The sequence below is a fragment of the Ovis canadensis genome, chromosome 8, assembly GCF_042477335.2.
Source record: "Ovis canadensis isolate MfBH-ARS-UI-01 breed Bighorn chromosome 8, ARS-UI_OviCan_v2, whole genome shotgun sequence".
NCBI classification, from domain to species: Eukaryota; Metazoa; Chordata; class Mammalia; order Artiodactyla; family Bovidae; genus Ovis; species Ovis canadensis.
In genome coordinates, this window is record NC_091252.1 from 97,268,196 (window position 1) to 97,283,051 (window position 14,856).

General features: G+C 37.5%; 1 protein-coding gene across 2 annotated transcripts in view; it reads right to left on the reverse strand.

The window, feature by feature from the left end:
- The window catches only part of PRKN (parkin RBR E3 ubiquitin protein ligase), a 1,209,893-nt gene that overhangs the window by 1,001,225 nt on the left and 193,812 nt on the right, over positions 1–14,856 (reverse strand). The gene's annotated exons all lie outside the window — the stretch shown is intronic.

Here is a 14,856-nt window from a genome sequence, read left to right on the forward strand (position 1 = left end):
ATGACGACGATAATCACAGCTCCACTTCTGCCATTCACGGGTGGGTCCTAAGCCCCTTGCTTTTGCATCATTACCCAACAGAAGCTTGCAAACATGGCACTGTCATCCTGCTTATGTGCATAAGCAGAAAGAAAGTAGCGAGGCTCCCTAGTTTTCCCAAGGTTATACAGAAATAAACACAGAGAAGTGGAGGATGAAGTCATGTCTGGTTCCGAAACTGTTTCTCTCACCTACCCTAGAATCTAACCTGGGACCAAAATTTCAACAGCTCTGAATGAAAGATAGTGGTTACTCCCCTTCCAGTCAAATGCTCAGTGAAAAGGTAAGTTACTGAGCAAATGCACCTGACCCTCTGAGGGGATTAAGAAAATTAATAAAGTAAAGCCAGACTATACGCCAGAGAAGATCTGATGTCTGTTATCTTGGAAACTCATTTAAGGGCACAATTTGACTTCTCAACATTTTCACAAGACTGACCTAAGGTATCTCAGGTCCTAGCCACATCTGTACTAGAAGGTACCAGTAAATTAAGGCGGGTCCTTTGGGCTTCAAACAAAGCAGGGCAGATTGTCTCTTCTTGCTCATGGTGATACTGCAGGCAATCACATAGTCTCTGATGAGAGTCGCCTGCTATGCCTTTCAAGCATGTGATATACAAACAAATGCATGCCTCTGCACAGGCATTTTGCATCTACAATCCTTCACTAATATAAATAGAATGTTTCTGGAACCACTGGCTTACTAGAGAAAAAGCAATTGCCAGGTAGATCTTATTATGCCGCTTCTCTTATTAAAAACTCTTAGGTAGAGAATGATATTCAAAGTCCTTCATTAGGTATTTAAAGCCCTTCACAATGCGTTTTAAACTCATTTCCCACTAGACTTTTCCCTTTCCATGTCCATTTTTCTCATCCTATCCCTCTGACTCTCTCAACAACAGCCACAAAGAGCTTGTTTCCAGATTAAGCTTTATATTCTCCTGCCGTAACTAATATTTTCTTCTAAACCCTGCATTTTCTCTGGAATAATCTTCCCACCATGTTCAATTAACCATGAAGAAGCTTATCTTTGAGGAGCTCTTTCCAAACTACAGCCCTTTATAAGCCCCTCTACATGCTCCTGTTTGGTAACCCTAACAACTTTATTGTACCCCACTAGCCTCATTTCAGGGTTCCTAGCTTATGAAGCTGTACTTTCAATACAGTGCAAAGTCCTCCCTCATCCTAGAGGTGAATATGTTATTCATTTTTAGATTCTCTTCCCATAAAACTTACCACAATGTCTCGTGTAAAAAGCTTGGACACCTATCTGTTTAGTTTTCAAACAACTGTAGATCTTACTCTGAGAAAGAGGATTCAATACTGATTTTCAATTAGATATTACTTTTCTGCTCTTGAGCATCACTTCCTTTACTCAATCTGTGGATCCAGTTTCTCTAAATAATGAGTGAAACTACTCACGTTGCAAGCGACTGACCAAAGATGTCAAAAGCGTGATTTCCAATGTTGCTAGGGCCGAAGATTCTGCTTGAAGTCAAACACTAAGAAGCATATCAATGCCACAGAAGTCTTATACAGTCTAGAAGACTAGAATAAAACCTTCACAAAGTACCCTGGCTCAAAGCGTGGGAGGATGCAGAGCGTGTTCTCCTGCACAATCAGGAAACAAACGTGAGGCTTGCAGGAGACAGGAGAGCCAGAACAAGGAAACACAAAGACGTCCACGGCAACCAGTGCTGATGCCAGGAGACATCAGGGCCGAAACCAGGAGGTAAGTGTTTGAACGATATGGGCCACTACTGACAACCAGGATAAAAGCAGAGGAGACAATGGTGACCCTGAAGGAAGAAAGGTGGATGCTAAAACGGCTTCTGAAGCAGGGAGAAAGAAAGAAAGGTTTGAGGAAATGACTCTTCATGCTATGGAATCACAGATTAACATGACTGAAAAGGGGACACCCGACAGGGACTGATACCTCACCAGGCACACACTGTATCGCAACAGAAGTCCCTGAAGACCGTGACCCAAGCTGGCAGGAAGCGAGAGTGCGGGGACAAACGGGTGAGAACGTATTTCAGCTGACCGCTCATCCCCGATGGAAGAGCTTCCTTGATTTTAACTAACCACCGTAATCAAAACAAATAAATAATGATGACACCAAGTCGCCAAGAAAAGACTAAGTTGTATCTGGTACATGCTGCATAAGATAATTTGCAAGGATACGGCACATTTAAACTGATTTTCAGCCTGCCAGAATTAAAATATACAAGTTCCAACTGAAAGGATTAAGCAGACAGCTATCTGGTAAAATGAAACTTTCAGAAATAGTTGATTCTCTATTGATCTAGCCAGCTTCAGATTTATAATAGCAAATGGGTTTCCAAACTATAATGAGACCACAAATTCCTGTCTGCAGATGTCCTAGCTATATTTGTAAGCACATTGTTCTGATGCCCAAGGAGAGCTAAACTTATACCTCTGCAAAATCTGTAAATGTTATTATCTCAACATTCTAAAACTAGTACTGATGTATTTTAAGGTTTCCTTTTTAAACTCTACCACTGTTGGTGAAACACAGATTTTACCTTTTTTTTTTTCAAACCTATAATTCTTCCTTTGAATAGAAATTCAAGGGTAGACTGACTCTGCCTCTGAAGAGTGTGTGCGTCATACTCAAATTAACGAGCATGGCACTTGGCATCTCACTGGGGGCATTAGGTGATACTGGGGACCACTTAATGCCCCCCCAGTTTTTCATCAAATGAAGTGAGCAAGTCCACTCATTTATTATTTTCTAATCTCATTATAGATTTGATCAACTAAAAAATTTTTTTTTCCAAATGAAGGCATGATAAGCTAATGACCAGCACATTATGTTGAAACTCAAAATACGTGAAATACATACCAATCAGGTTATGATTTTTTTGTCAAAAAACAAATGTACTCTTTTGTCTGTGTCATTTACATGGGCCAAAAGGCTGTTCCCATTATTTCCAGGAGTATATGGATTCACTAGTACACAAAATCCTCAAACTAAAGTTATTAGAACATTTATTCCAGGTTGATAATTATAAAAGAAAACCCTGTAGTGGTGTGACATTTCATGGTACTCTACACTTAGATTTGGTTTTGCCAGTATTTTATAATAGCTGTAAATGTAATACAATTTTTAAAAATTATAAAACTATATTATATGCCTATAATTATATAATACTGTATATCATCTATACTTCAAAAGAAGTAAAACATAAACTTATCGTAAGACTCAGTGACATTGTTCATAACAGCCAAAAATTCAGAACAATCCAAATATCTTCCAACTGGTGAATGGATAAACAGAACAAGGTATGTCTATAAATAAAAGTAAATTACTACTGACACAAGATAAAATGTGAATGAACCTTGAAAACATTATGCTAATTGAAAGAAGCCACTAATTGAAAGAAACCAGATCCAGAAGACACAGGTTTTACGATTCCATATATATGTAAAATATCCAGAAAAAGAGCCTTTGGGGGTGATAGAAATGTTGGAAAACTGAATTCTGTTGGTGGCTGCCTCACTACTGACTTTTTAAATAGGTGAATTTTATGGCACAAAAACTGTGGACGCAATAAAACTTTTTAAAAAACTTCTGAAAGTGTCTACTGACATTTACTTTTAATTTCAGTTTTTCAATTCTCCTTGAGACTAGCTGTCATTCTTATGATTACTGGTCGTTTCCCTTTCTCTTGTTGTGACTATGGGTTCACAATCTTTGTTATTTGCTTATTTGGCATATTTTTCTCATTAATTTGTGAGAACTGCCTGCATATTAAAAGAAATTAGCCCTTTTGTCATATATATTATATGTTTAAGAAAAACGTTTAAAATTCTTTTATTAAACCAGCTCATCACTTTTACATTGCTTACAGTATTTTTCTAAGAGGAATTCTTAATTTTATGTAGTTAAGTGTACTAATTTTTTCTACATTCTGGCATATATGCCTTTCACAATCAGGAAAAAAAAAAACTTAAAGAAAAACCTCATTTACTAATTGGTAATGTTGTACAACAGAGAAAATATGTTTTATACAGTTTCAGAGGTTTTGCAAAAGTTAGGTGTTCAAAGCATACATTTATTTTTTAGTTAAATTAGTTATAGCATTGGTTTATTCTTTCAAAACTGGATGTTGAGGAATAATTGAAAGCCCAATGGCAATCCACTCCAGTACTCTTGCCTGGAAAATCCCCTGGGCAGAGAGGCCTGGTGGGCTGCAGTCCATGGGGTCGCACAGAGTCAAACACGACTGAAGCGACTTAGCACTTAGCAGCAAGGTGAACTTAGGCTTCCTAAGTAGTCCTTAAAGGAATAGTAGGTCTTATTTTTTTTTACAGCATTAAGCCTCATCTAGAGATAATAACTGTGTTTGTATAGTTTTAAAACATCTTGGCACTGTGACTTTCTTTAATTATTTTTAAAAACACCAGAGTAGTATGAGAGAGATTGCCATTTTTTTTGTTAATGCTACTCAGTAAAACTAATGACTTAATAAAATAGGCAATTATTTCCTTTGAGGTCAGAAGTAGACTTAACGTTAGAGCAGGAAATCAAAATAAATGTGATTGGCTTTTCTCAAAACAGTAAATTAGCTCTTGACTCCCACGTGGCATTTATCTTTGTCTCCGGAGTTGGTGACAAAATGTGATTCAGCAGCAGGGTACAGAGACGCCACTGGCTGTTTAACTCGCCAAGGAAACAGCTGCTTTGTATTGACATCCCCTGCACTTGTCTTTAGACCCAACAACCATTCGCATTAATTTGGGTTGACTACCTGTTGAAGTAATCTGTTCAACCGCAGTTACTCACCTCAGTTTGTTCTCCATTAGATGTGAGCAATCATGAGGTGACTGATATCTGAGGGAACCACAGTTACTGGCTGAGAAGAAGGGAATCTCACCACTAGGGCTTGCTGGAGGAGCCCAAAGAGCCAGTTTCCTATCGCGCGTGCAGAGCACGTCTTCCTTCAGATCATTATCAGCAGCTAAGCTGAACTGACACACGTCTCCAACAAATTAACAGCTGACATTAGAGTGAGGTTTATTCAGCCTTTGTTCTCTTGAATATTTTTCTTAAATTATAAATTAATTGCTTTTTATTTTTTTAACTGCACACATTTTTAAAATGGAAGTCCCTCCCCTCCCTGTCAATACCTCCCAGTTCTGCTCTCCAGGGGTCACCACGATTAGCAATTGGTATGCATCTTCCGCACCCTCTTTATGCTGCATTAATATGCATGCATACATATCATACACGTGTATACTTATATGTGTGTGTATATGCATACACACACACGAATCAGTCCATGGGGTCGTAAAGAGTCAGACACGACTGAAGGACTAAGCACACATATCAACCTATATATTTTTTAAAACAACACGAAATCATACTAAGTGCTCTATATTTCTATTTTGTGCTCAGCAAAATATCACAACAGTCCTTCCATTAAAGTAACTATAGTTCTGCCCTCTCCCTTCTTTTGGTGTCCTGGTGTACCATACTAGGGCTGCATCATAATTTACGCAAACATTCTTCCTTCAGGGGACATTTCAGTTGCCTCGGGTTTTCATGGTTAAAAATAAATCCTTTAATGAAGATATACTAAATATTAGAAGAATATTGGAAAATTTAAATAAGCCAGAATATCAGAGTCAGCCAATACATGCATTTAAAAATTTTATTGTAATTATTAGAATGCCTTTCCAAGTGGTTGTTATTCTTTACACTTTTACCAACAAGAAAGACTATTCTAAGAACCTAATTACATGTAACACACACTTGTAACACACTTTCTAGAACTTCACCATCACCTATCTCAAAACGCACTTCAAGAAGAAACTGTATATTGACCCCCAAGAACATTTAGAAAAAATGACATCAACTTTGGGGCCTGGGAAGGGGAAGAAACGGTTATAGCCAATGAATGGCACAGACTCCGGTAATGCCCCCAACTCAGCCTTCGGCAGTTATAACAATCACCCAATTTTTAAGCATCTAATAACACATGAAAGCTAATCCCTTGGCCACCAGCTTAAAAGCTTTATTCCAGGAGATCGACTTTGTTTCACAAAAGGATGCTTCATTGTAGAATGGTTCTTAGTTATCTTTGCCAGAGAGCTTTAGTCACATTTCCATTTTCTAATACAGGCTGACAAGACTTTTTCTGAAAATAAAAAAGAAGGGAAAAAAGCGGTGTTTCCTTTTGTTAGTATGGAAAGGTTAAGTGTTTCTGACGTTTCTCTTTTGCCTTAGAAAAAGCAAACACTAATGTCTGTTCTGTTGTTGCAGGAAAAGACTACAGTGCTAACTGGCAGGGGTGAGCCTGGCCCAGACGCCTCCACCAGCAACAGCCTGTGTCCGGCGGGCGGTGGCTCTTTGAACTCCCCTGTCATTCTTCCTCTGCCGCTTCCATGCTTTCTCACTGATTCATTTTCTTTATCATAGAAATGAGCACAAACAAAACTGGAAAAACACACGGACAGAAAACCACATAAATCCACACGCAGATGTCCTTTAAGTGTCACTGACTTTACACTCTCAGGGTCACTGGTTCCCAAACTTTGGAATTACTTGGAGCAGAAAAGAAAAACAAAATTCAACATGGCGTCACCAATTTTTTTTTTTTTCAAATACATAAACAATAAAAGCAAACAAATGAAACAAAGTAAAATCAACCAACCAACCCCGAACCTGCTAGCAAACCTGTATTATAAAATAATGACTATTTTAACACCAAAATGACAGTCTTGCTTGTCAATTCTTAAAAATAATAATAATAATAATCTTCAGGATATGTCATTATGCCATTCCTGGGCCACAAAACCAACCTTCACACATTTAAGAGTCAAATCACATCTCAGAACTTTTCAACTACACTGATCTAGAACTAGATATCAATAACAGAAAGACCTGAAAAATTTAGAAATGCATGGAAATTAACACATTCCCTAATAACTAAAGGGTCAACGAGAATTTAGACAATATCTTGCAAAAAGTACAAAATACTACAACTAAAAAAAAAAAAATCCCAATTATACTGCAGAGGAAGTCTCTCATTATTCAACTGCTGTAGCCGGTGCCCAGTCAGGGACTGGACAACAGAGCTCTGCTCCACTGAAAATGCAAGCGCTTACCTCCTGCTTTTATGAGAGAAGAACAGAGCAGCTAACATAGGCAAGCATTTAACTTTCATTTCAAGCAAATGATGGCAAATCAGAAAGAACGGTATGAAAGAAGAAACCGTGGATTACATTAAGACATTTGAATGTCATTTAATGAAAATATAACTTTAATGGAGGAGTTTAATATCCACATTAAAAGATAGTTCATTGTAAGGCATTATATAATGAAGCTATTCTCGTGTATGGGATACTATGGTTAACTGAAAGCCAAATGAAATAATCTTCTGTTTTCCAGCTTTTAGTAATGGGAAAATTATTCAAAGAACAATTCTTTGAGATAGACAAATATAAAAGCCATATTTCTTACTTATTTAAACTACCTATACCACATCTTGTTCCCAAAATATCTAACTATATAAAATTCATTTTCCTTCAGTGAATTAGAATTTAAGCCCTTTAAAGAATCTCAAGATTTCTGATCTGAGGCACCTTTCCATTTTTTAAACTTCAATATTATACATTTTAAAATGAGGTTAAATGTTTGCCCTTGGTTGCACACTGACCTGTGAAATATGGGGTAACTGGGTAAATATGGGTAAAAGCCAACAGGGCAGGGAATCAGTTTTCCTGCTCCATTACAACTTCCAACAAAGGTCCATCTAGTCAAGGCTATGGTTTTTCCAGTGGTCATGTATGGATGTGAGAGTTGGACCATAAAGAAAGCTGAGCGCCAAAGAATTTATGCTTTTGAACTGTAGTGCTGGAGAAGACTCTTGAGAGTCCCTTGGACTGCAAGGAGATCCAACCAGTCCATCCTAAAGAAGATCAGTCCTGACTATTCATTGGAAGGACTGATGCTGAAGCTGAAACTCCAATACTTTGGCCACCTGATGCGAAGAGCTGACTCACTGGAAAAGACTCTGATGCTGGGAAAGATTGAAGGCAGGAGGAGAAGGGGATGACAGAGGATGAGATGGTTAGATGGCATCACCGACTCGATGGACATGGGTTTGGGTAAACTCCGGGAGTTGGTGATGGACAGGGAGGCCTGGTGTGCTGTGGCCCATGGGGTTGCAAAGAGTCAGATACGACTGAGCGACTGAACTGAACTGATGTTTTTGATCCCTCTATTTTGTTCCATCTGGCACAGATATAACATTATTACTATTAATTGAATATTCACTCAATTTCTGAAGCTTTGCAAATGACTGCTAATATCAGGTGTCAACAGTATAGACTAAAATGATAAACTGAAGAGAATTTTGCTGGTGGAAAAGTAAATTTATACTTGCTTGCATGAGTAACTTCTACATTCTTTCTAATGGATTTTACATAAGAGGAGCATGCATTTTGTGATAATAATAGGCCCACTCAAACAGCTGGATATACAGCTAACTCATTATCACTGTCAGGGTTGAAATAAAACTTGGTTTACTTCTTACATGGAAAAAAGACCTACTTTTCCAAAATACCAAATATATGGAATTAAATTCATTTAGAAGAGTTTACTCCTCAGAAGATAATGAATATCTCTTACAAAACAAACATCTCTCTCTCTCCAAACACACACACACACACACACACACACACACACACGCACAATGGGAAAGAATCAGGTACACATGGGATCAAATTCTGGCTCAACCATTTCAGCCTCAGTTTGCTCTTTGGTAAAACAGAAATAATATCTATTGCACAGGATTGCCATGAAGATCAAAATTATTATAAGTACCTAGTAGTACTATGGAAGAGATTGATACGCTGTAGCTATAACTAGGTATATGAAAGATTTGAGAATATTAACCTCATTTTCATGTCGTTTATTCCTTCAAAGCTGTATTTTGAGGATAACTATATTTGAATTTCTCACTGCTGTTGTCTTGGTTTATGTAATATTATCTGATAATGAGGACTTTGACATGTTTCTATACCTTCTGTAGACAGAATCCAATAGGAAATATCCTATATGTATAAATATACACATTCCTATTTCACAGGTAACAAATTGGTTTCATTGATTTTCATAATGGCTGACTTATATATACAAGTTTGAAATCATCCTCATATTTCCCTTTATCTCAGTCAGTATATCAGCTCTTTAGCAAATGGAGATCACACTTACATGCTGTAGCATTAGCACTGATCTCCCTTCACACCTCACGTAATTTAACTACAATAAATATTGTAATACTGTTACTGCTTTACTTATAAAGCAGATCTGATTAGCTGCTCAGTCATGTCCAACTCTCTGCAATGCTATGGACTGTGGCCTGCCAGGGTCCTCTGTCCATGGGATTCCCAGGCAAGAATACTGGGGGGTTTGCCTTTTCTTCCTCCAGTTATATCCAGTAGATGCTCAATAAATAGTCAATGAGTTTAAACTAGGCATGTACTCAAGGAGACTTTAAGTGAATTCAAAAACCGAACTGCACTGACCAAAACAGGAAAAAAGCTAGATGACACAAAGTTTCAGGTGTCATAAATAGAATCTTCCAAACTCTCTATTGTCAAAGCACAAGCCCAGAAATAAATGCCTATTGCCTTTCACATCAGCACACTGGCTGCATAGTTTTTACAAAAGAACTGTGGCTCTGCACTGTTAAGCTCAAATGCCCTTGCACTGCATTTTCATTAATACAAAACACTTAGAATTATTTTGTAGAGAAGCTTATTTTGTAAAGCAGAGAGAAGCCATAAATGTCTCAGTTATGCATTAAATAAAGCTTTGCAATGTTAGTCTTCTCTTAGCTAATTGAATTTGACTACTTCCATTTCTTATAGGAGACAATTTGAAAAATATAGCCAAATATTTCTTATACTCCATTATTGTCAAGGAAACCAGAAAAAGAATGTGCCCACACTTTTCTATTGATATTAATAAGATCCCTCACACCAGCTTGCTCCTTTGATTCACACGATCACTTCCTCCTTTGAGTCCTTATATCACGGGATTTGTGCTTACCAATATTTATTCAACTCTACCTGGCATTTTCTTCTACTGTGTACAGCCTTTTGTGTGCACACCTTATTCACATGGCCCATCCTATAAATTATAAGCTCCCTGAAGATGAAAACTTTCCCTTGTCCTTACTGAGGCAGGTGACAGTCAACAAGTGATGTCCAGTCAGTGTACCCATCTCTTCCAGCAGAAATCTTTCCAGAACAGGTCACAAACTACTGCATTTAAATGACTGAATCCTGGAAATGAATACCAAGAAGCCTAACACGTACCCATGGAAGCATCAGCGCAAATGATATGTAATATGAATGCAATAAATAAATTATATGATTTTGTAAAATAAAACTGATGTTTACGAAGGCTGGGTTACTGTTCAGAACACTGGCCTCTAACTGCTACTGTATGACTGATCACCCTCCTTCATGGGCAGACATCAGTTCAGTTCAGTCGCTCAGTCGTGTCCGACTCTTTGCGATCCCATGAATCGCAGCACGCGAGGCCTCCCTGTCCATCACCAACTCCTGGAGTTCACTCAGACTCACATCCATCGAGTCAGTGATGCCTGCTACATAAAATGATTGTTGTCTAGGTATGACAGAGAAAACAACTGTGATCATTCATTTCTTTACTCAACCATTCTTAAAGTAATTATTGTAATCATTTTAATAGTATATAAAATAAATACCTGCAGACGAGAAATTTGATTTGAAAGTGTCCAACTTAAAAATGGGCTTCCCAGGGGGCAACGTGGTAAGGAATCGGCTTTCCAATGCAGGAGACAGGGTTTCGATCACAGGGTCTAGAGGATCCCCTGGGGTAGGCAAGCCACTCCAGTATTCTTGCCTTGAAAATTCCATGGCCAGAGGAGCCTGGCAGATTACAGCCCATGGGGTCATAGAGAGTCGGACTCTCCCGCTCTTTGCAACCCCATGACTTACCTGAGGCCACTCCCTGCCCTGGAAGTCCTCCATATACCCCAGTCCAGGTGAGGCTCTGGATCAGCTGCTTCGCCTTCGGGCGCTCTCTTCACCCTGTGCTCGTCTCTGTCACAGCGTTTATCACACCTCTGCAAATTTGTTTCTTTCTCTCTCTTGTCAACTAGACTATGCGATACTCATATCTGTGTGCCAGCTCCTGGAATACTGGCTGGCAAATTGTAGGCACCACTACATGTTTTTAGATGTTTATTGATGCAATACATGCTAGTGATTACCGAAAAAATGTGGAGACTGGGGGAATTCAAAAGACCCAGATTCTGTTGTCGAGATTAAAAGACCTTTGGGAAATTATTTGACCTCTTCTCCAACTCTTAGAGTTAGCTGAAGTTTTAAAAGTCAGCCATGACTGTGTGACATATTCTAAAAGTGACAAAGTTCTAATGTCTCTCTAGCCAAAGAGAACAGTTGGCAACTTCAAAGAAGATTATTTGTTTGCTTAAGGAGACATTCTTTATCTTAATTCCAGACTGCTTATGACAGGTCTCTGATAAAATGCATGAGGTGTCAAATATATCATTTTTTGCAAAAGGTTTTAATCTAAATAAAATCTTACAAAAAAAAAAGATTGCCCTTGACAATACATCTATAGACAGTATCTGAATTAATAAACAGATGACTTATTTTCTTTCCTAGTTAAGATGTTATCTAGGACTGAGCCTTAGTCAAGGCAGTTCTAAAGTCTATCCAATGAGCCACATTTCTGATTCTGGCAGAGATGGGCAGTGTCTCATTCCTGCCCAGCCTCTCTTCACTTCAGATACAGATCTCTGCCCTGTCAGAGCGAACAGTCATCCCTACACACTTCTGAGTACCAGGTGTGGCTACACTCTATCTCTCACAAAGGTGTGAGGAATGACAATTCTTAACAGATTTTCACATACTGAAAAAGCTTAGCAATCTGAATTATAAAGGAAGAATTACTGAATCTGTCCAGAGTTAGTTTTCTTCAAAAAAAACTGAAATGCTTTCAAAGAGAAAATATTAAATATGGTATGCTAATTGGTAGATTTGCCATTGAAGTCTTATCTTTTTCTTAATTAACAAAACAATATGCAATTAAAATACTGTCTGTATAAAAATTTGAACATATCAAAATAAGGGCCTTAAAAAACTATGCTTCTCAATATTATATTAAAGATTATTATAATATATTTTATATTGTTACATTATATTCAATATTAATTATAATTTTATATTCAATATTATATTTAATATTGTTTAATGTTAACGAATGCTAATATAAGTATATTAACTGTATTAATTAAATATATTAAATAAATATATTATTCCTTTATAAAGATTCAATACTTTTCCTCCTAAGTTCCAAAGATAAATTAGTAGAGACTGAATTAATAAGGTTTAAACTGAGTAAAAACAATCAAACATAGTACAGCAGAACCCTTCAGTCTAGTCCCTTCACTTCAAGTCAGACCTCATGAACTCAGTATTTTAAACTCAGTTAAGCTCTTAAAACTCTGACCTGTGAACCGGGAAACAGGTTTACATGGACGTTTAAGAGGGAGGACACACACTGCCTTCTCAGGAGCATGCCAGGAAGCAACACCAAGACACTCCAACAGAACTGCTAGGGCACCAGCTGTCTGGTCAGAGTGACACCCTTTGGAGCAGACAGAGGACACCGAGGACTCGCCCACAGGCAATGCCCAGAACTGCGCTGCAGCCCTCTCCAAATGCCACTTGTCTTGGGACTGAGAAACATGTGGGGAAAGTTGCAATGTGGGAAAAGTAGGAATATTATAATTTTATAAATTCTTTTAATTTAACAAAATATTTTTAGGAATTATATACCACCAGGCTTGAAGGAGGGCTTCCCTGACAGCTGTTGGTAAAGAATGTGCCGGCAATACAGGAGCCTCCAGTTTGATTCCTAGGTCAGGAGGATCTGCTGGAGAAGGGATAGGCTACCCACTTCAGTATTCTTGGGCTTCCCTGGTGGCTCAGACAGTAAAGAATTTGCCTGCAATGCCGGAGACCTGGGTTCAAACGCTGGGTTGGGAAGATCCCCTGGAGAAAGGAAAGGCTACCCATTCCAGTATTCTGGCCTGGAGGATTCTGTATTCTCCAGTATTCTGGCCTGGGTCACAGAGTAGGACATGACTGAGCGACTTTCACTCTCAGGCTAAGAAGAGAGACCACAGTGGGGAATGTGCCATTTTGTTTTTCAAGCAACAGTCTAAATTGGTCCCTTAAAATACGTTGACTGATGCTCACATTAAACAAACATCAGCACTTGTTTTAAACAATCAAAACTGATGAACAGTCTTCCCTGAGAAGCAGATGTCATGGGGGAGCTTCACTAAAGTGTAGCATTCCAGAGCAGGAATATTCATTGCATGCCTAATAATTTTTCTTTTACTTGAGTAATTATGATTTAATTGTGGCACATTTATTTTCATTAATATTTTCACTTAAAATTATAACTGCAATGATTAAAAAATGAAAACCTGACTTCAAAGTGAAAACAATATATACATGTTCAGGAAAGGGATTATCATAGCATTTTATACAATTGGAAAATATCTTGGTGATGATCAAATTCAATTTCGTCATTTCATAAAAACACAAAATACTGAAGAAGTTAAATAATGACTCAATTTTATCCAACTTGCATGGGGTAAATTCAATACAATCTGTTTTTGGATTCTCAAGCCATCTTTTTTCCAGTACAATATTCTGCTATACCATTTGATATTTATATAGTAAACAATTTTAATTGAAAGAATCTATATATAGAAATACAGTTTTATGTATCATCTGTCGTGATGGAAAAATGATATAAAATATAATAATCTGTATAATGTCTAATAGGTAGCTTTTTAAAACATAAAATTAATATATTAATAACCATAGATCATGAATTATTATTTCTCAGTGAAAAAACTTGATATCCTACTGAGAATTCATTTGAATGAAACATTTGTAATAATAGAATGTGTATTTGACCACATAGAAAAAAATTAATGCATTCCAAATGTAAGTCCACATAAATTATAGACCACATATTCAAAGACAATCTAAAGAAGTATAAGCAAACAATAAGAAGATGAAGTATTTTAATCACCTGACTAAAAAATAAGTTTTCTTAAACAAAAGAGAACAGCAAAAATATGCTTATAATTATCTAAAAGTAAACAAAGTGAAAAAAAACACTTAAAATAGAAGTATAGACAAAGTTGAGCTTAGAGGGGTTGATCAGCTGTCATATCCTGAGAAAAGATTCAGTCTAAGGGAAGCCAAAACGGATGGGAAGAGGGTGGCAGAGGAAAGCGGGCAAGGACATAACTGAACAAAGCAGAGGATGAAGCTGTAAATACTGTACACACACACACACACACACACACACACACACACACACACTAAACTGCTCCCAGATTTAAAAAGAATAAGTAAGCTTTTTTTTTTAATTGGAGTATACCTGCTATCCAATGTTGTGTTACTCTGTGCTGTACAACACAGTGAATCAGCTCTACCTTCACATACACATAGATTCCGTCCCCGAGGAAACCAAAAAACGTGTGGGACCCACTTTATTGTGATATTCACCTTACTGAAATGGTCTGGAAACAAAACGCGAATATCTGCAGCTATGCCTATAATATAAATTCTAGGAATAATTATTGCATATGGAAAGGAGAATGTGCACTGACTTGAGCAAGGATGGGTGGCAGGAATGGACATATTTGATTTACTTGAACAAAGGATCTGAAGCAAATCTGGG